At 37.9% G+C, this 5,768-nt stretch overlaps 1 pseudogene; it reads right to left on the reverse strand.

The window, feature by feature from the left end:
* Positions 1-313: 313 nt before the first annotated feature.
* Positions 314-1,861, reverse strand: LOC108315064 (annotated as a pseudogene).
* Between the last annotated feature and the right edge of the window lie 3,907 nt (positions 1,862-5,768).

Below are 5,768 nucleotides of genomic sequence, written 5' to 3' on the forward strand. Positions count from 1 at the left end.
AGTTATTTATTTTAGAAGTATGGGACAAAAATTCCCAAATTACAGATCTAAATTATGGCATTGTATAAGGACAAGGGTACATTTACTGTATGTTTTCAGCAATAATCCCAATGATAAATACAACTATATTTGATTGAGCACTTTCTATGAGTCAAACCTTCTCCTAATTGTTTCACAGTATTCTTTTTTCTCAACATTCAGCAGCTTATGCTACTCTTATCCTTTGGTTCCCAGTGACAAACAATGAGTAATAAGGCCTCTGGTTTTAGTTCCTCTTGGGTGACTTTATTAGCAGAGAGAGAGACCTGATGCTTTAGTTGAAATTTAGCAGAAGCACACCAACTGTTCTAAAGTATCCCTCATGTTCTAGAAATAGTGCTTTCAGTTGACCTTTTGACCAGCAATCTAGTGCATATGCCAAAACTTTCATTGAGAAGGTATTGACACAGAAAAATTTTCCAACAAAGGCAACTCATTCATTCACAGCATATATTCATGCCACAGAACCAGTGTTAGTGGTGATAGTAACTAAGGTAGCTCTTGTCAGATTTTCTTTACTAACAGATTCTTGCTTCTCCTTATAAATCATAATCCCAAAATTAGATGGTACAGCCCAATCTGGCAAACGAAATCTTTCATGATCTCCTTCATAAATATCACAGACCAGCTTGTCAGCTTGTGTGCTGTCACCTTTGGATGCCATCTCAAGCCTTCAAAACTTTCACAGACAGTCAATAAACTTCATACACCCACAATGGTACCCCCTCCAAGGCTTGTCCCAGTCACTCATTTATAGTTGCCTTTGGAATGGACTGCTAAAATACTGACTCCTGAGCCAATGTTCACTACAAGCAGTGGATAGGGATCATCCAGGTTAAAATGCATCTTTTGTCATCACTCAGGTTCTGAGGTATTAGCAAAATAGTAGCAGTCCGCTTGTCCAGTGAAACTGACAGAGTCTATACAGCAAGCCCTTTACAAGGCAGTCAAGTTCATCCGATTTGTGCAAGTGGAGGTTTCCAATTGTGCCCAATTCTTTTTCAAACTTGTAAGCACCACCTCCTGTAGCACATAGCATCGTCTTCAATGTCGAGAAGATTTTATCTCTTCCCATTTGGACAAAAGTAGGCAGGTCCTGGATTGGACACCTAATAAAGTCCAAGTTCCCTCTTCCACCAAGTATTAAATCTTTCAGTTCAAGTTGTATATCCCGAATGCCGGTGATCCATATGTTACCTTAGAAGTCAAATATTTCCGAATACTTTTTAAACTCTCAACTTCTTCTTGCTCTTCCTCTGCCGTGGTATCAACAGGTTCAAAGTACCAGAGCTTTACTAGAGTTCCCCTGCTGCTCATGCCAAACCATGGGAAAGAGGGTTTCTTGGCATCTTTGTTTTTTTTTTTTTGTGGTTGTTGTTGTTGTTTTTTTGTTTTGTTTTGTTTTGTTTTGTTTTATGAGACGGAGACTTGCTCTGTCGCCAGGCTGGAGCCCAGTGGTGCAATCCCAGCTCACTGCAGCCTCCCCCTCCCGGGTTCAAGCAATTCTCCTGCCTCAGCCTCCTGAGTAGCTGGGATTACAGGCACGTGCCACCATGCCCAGCTAATTTTTTTTGTATTTTTAGTACAGACGGGGTTTCATCATGTTGACTAGGATGGTCTCCATCTCTTGACCTCGTGATCCACGGGCCTCGGCCTCCCAAAGTGCTGGGATTACAGGCGTGAGCCACGGCGCCCAGCCTGCGTTTTTGATCTTCCCGGCCTCGGCCGCGGGGTTAGGGGCAGCCTGGGCTCCAGGCGCAGAGAGCGGAGGCGGCGGCGCTGGAGGGGCCTGGGGGTTTGAGGGTGGCGGCCCCCGAGGCATTGCCCGGTCCCGGGGGCTGCCTCCCACCCCCACGTGGGGCGACCCGGACCCAGAGAGCTGGGGAGGGCCGCCAGCCTCACCGCTCGGGAGGCCCAGTGTGTCTGCCAGTCAAACATTGAAAGCATACTTTTATATATAAAATAATAATAATAATAATAAATGAGAGACAACAGATGCTGGAGAGGATGTGGAGAAATAGGAACACTTTTACACTGTTGGTGGGAGTGTAAATTAGTTCAACCATTGTGGAAGACAATGCGGCGATTCCTCAAGGACCTAGAAACAGAAATTCCATTTGACCCAGCAATCCCATTACTGGGTATATATCCAAAGGATTATAAATTGTTCTACTATAAGGACACGTGCACACGAATGTTCATTGCAGCACTGTTTACAATAGCAAAGACCTGGAACCAACCCAAATGCCCATCGACAATAGACTGGATAGGGAAAATGTGGCACATATACACCATGGAATATTATGCAGCCATCAAAAACGATGAGTTTGTGTCCTTTGTAAGGACATGGATGAACCTGGAAACCATCATTCTCAGCAAACTGACAGAAGAGCAGAAGATGAAACACCGCATGTTCTCACCCATAGGCGGGTGTTGAACAATGAGAACACATGGACACAGGGAGGGGAGCACTACACGCTGGGGTCTTTTGGGGGGAAATAGGAGCGGGACAGTCGGAGGGGGGGAGTTGGGGAGAGATAGCATGGGGAGAAATGCCAGATATAGGTGAAGGAAAGGAAGGCAGCAAATCACACTGCCATGTGTGTACCTATGCAACTATCTTGCATGTTATTCAAATGTACCCCAAAACCTAAAATGCAATTAAAAAAAAGAAAAAAAAAATGAGAACCATAAGAAAGAGAAGTAACTTGCCCAATACGACACAGCTGAATTATATATTCCAGAACAGGAAATAGAAAATACTTTCTCTTATCGCAGATCCTGTGAGATCATGCTCCACATTTAGTTGACACTTACAGTGTTAGCAACAGATTAGAATACTTTTAGAGACCAGAGAATAACAAATCTGGATGCACTATTAATACAGACAACTCAAGCAAATATTCCAATCAGGTGATTTAGCTTATGTATATAATCTTTCGCATCCTCAAAATAATACATTCCGAGGAATTTTCTTAGAAAAAACAAATTTGGGGGCAATAGGTCTTTATTTTCATGATAGTCTGCATTGAATGTGTGTAAAAGTAAAATAATGTTACTTTTTTTTAGTCTTCGCCCCGAAATCGGCCATGTTTTTGTGTTCAATTTAATATTTTCTTTTCCATTATGTACACTGGGATATGCTACATGGCTTACAGTAAGGAATCATTGTGATATGAAATGCCAAACCCAACATCATATTTCTTGACTCTAATATCATTAGACAGTCATATTTTATAGCTGTGACAGCAAGGCTATGACAGATGACACTTTGAGAGTGTTGGGGGAGAAAGCTCATATAGCACTTAATCAAATGGTTGCAATGTCTAAAAGGATTAAAGTCAAGCAGACTGTGACTCATAAAATTATGTTTCCTATTATTATCTTAAAACTGACAATGAAATACTGTCTTAAATGTGTGTGTGTGTCTTATTCTTTTTGAAAAAAATTTCCATAGCACAAAGCTAATAATATTTTTCCCAGAGATCTTTGTATATTGATTTTTTTCGAAGTATGCATGCATGTATGTTCTCTCTGTGCTTACTGAATACTTGAGATAGTGTCCGTGGTAAACTACATATTAAAATTGTTTTCTAGCTAATGAGTATTAATTAGACTATTGGACAACTACAAACATCTCACACACAAATCCACATGCACACACTCTCTATTTTTGTATCTAAAGGAAGCAAGAATGAACGAACAAAAGAAAAGGGAAGGAAGGAAGGAAGAGAAGGGGAAGGAAAAGAAAAGGAAGAAAGAATTACTTTTAAGGTTCAGAGATTTTTGTTAAGACATTTTCAGTGTTGTCATTCTGCAAAGTAGATATGAGCAATTCCAATTCTAATTTATTGCCTAATGTTAGAATAGAACTTACCCTTTGTTGCCTTGCTCAAAAGAAAAAACAGAAACAATTTCCACTTACCACAACTTACAAAAGCAAATATGAAAATTGGAAAGTCTTCTAGCAAAAAAGTTTAAAGTGTGTTGCCCTCCAAAATAAAATTTCCGTATTCCTGAATGGCTACATTATAGCTGTTTACTCTCAAATGTTTTCTAAGAAAATTTATTGTCAGATTTTCCTTTTGATAAAAATTCTGGATTTTCCAATAAAAGATTATAGCGAATGTTTAGTATGGTGTCTCCAAAGTCTCCCTTTCATTATTGCATTTTTCTTTATAATCATCATGGTTTGTTACAAAGAAGATCTGTCTTGGATGTACAATAATGACTCTTTTGACAAATATAAGCACCAAGCACTTTTACCTATTAGAAACAAGTTACTGAAATAAAAAACACCATTTATTAACAGTGAAAACAGATGTGACAAACCTTGTATAATGATTTATAAAATAATTGAGACACATTGAGTCCACATGGCATATTGTGATTTCTCATACTTACAATAGAATGAAATAAGTTCCAGGTTAGCGTATTCATAAAGGTTGTCTAGTTTTCAGACGTTGAGCAAGAAATGCCTGTAATCTGTATAAACATAACTAAAATTAAAATTTATCCTCTTTGCTTCTGCTACTGTATAAATTCAACTATATGGTACAGCTGAAATCCCCCTCTACACTACCTCTGAGGCATAATATAACGAGGAGCCAAGAACCCACTGAGTTGGTCTAAAACTATGATTAAAACTCAAATGCTTATAGGTCTCAACTAAATGTAAATGAGTGTAAATCTAAAACCTCTATGCATCTCTGTATTATTTCTGCTTTTCCAAAAGAGAATAACACCTGGATTGTTTTATGAAAATTTCCAATTTTTAGTATTGGCTCAAAGATTTTTAATCAAAAATTTAAAAGTCTGTAATCAGAAATCACAAACTTATTCCTGAAGCATGCATGCGCACGCGCGCACACACACACACACACACACACACACCCCTCACCTAGGCCCAACTGAGGTCTTCTGGCAAATCTATGATGCTTTAGAAACTGATTTAACTCCGAAGCATTTTAGTCCATATACCTGAAAATTAAATTTTCAAGAGAGAACATAGGAATTTTGACAACTATATTTCATAACCCATTGATTATACTTAGATTTTTTTGTACTTGGTACATTCTTACTCATTTCAAATGATGACAGTTGTACTGTTTGGTTGAAGAGATTGTGAACACATTTATTTTTGCTAAAGTGAGGGAATCACAGTGAATATGGTTGTAGTTTTAAAAAATAATATGTAATATCAAAATGTTCACATTTTGTGTCACATTTTGTGTAATGAAACATGACCTTTTCCCAAACACATGTATATTTTGAAATGCACATGAAACCTTGGCTTTAAGGATCACAAAAATGATGATGTTGGCCATGACTTTAGCTGTCACAAACTCTCAAATGTTTTATTGTACTCTTATTGAAACATGCACATTGCTCAAGCAGTGGAAGCATCCTATATACTAGATAGAATATATCCAAGCTCCAAGCGTATAGCTTATACATGACAGGATATGTCTAGACAAAATTGTCATATAAACCTTTTATATTTCCTAAGCCTGTGGAAACAACTCATCAAAGTTTATGTTGTCTCCAGTAAAAAAAAAAAAAAGTTTGTTAAAGCATTATCTTAAAATCTCTGCAATTAAAAAAAATATTAAAATGTAACATTTAAAGAGAATATGTAGGTCACAGCCAATTAAGGAAAATTTACCACTTTCTCACTGATTTGAGAATAAGTTTGCACTTAAAAGGCTTTTTCTTTTTTTTTTTTTTTG

This window comes from Cebus imitator, unplaced genomic scaffold, assembly GCF_001604975.1.
Source record: "Cebus imitator isolate Cc_AM_T3 unplaced genomic scaffold, Cebus_imitator-1.0 Scaffold168, whole genome shotgun sequence".
Lineage (NCBI taxonomy): Eukaryota > Metazoa > Chordata > Mammalia > Primates > Cebidae > Cebus > Cebus imitator.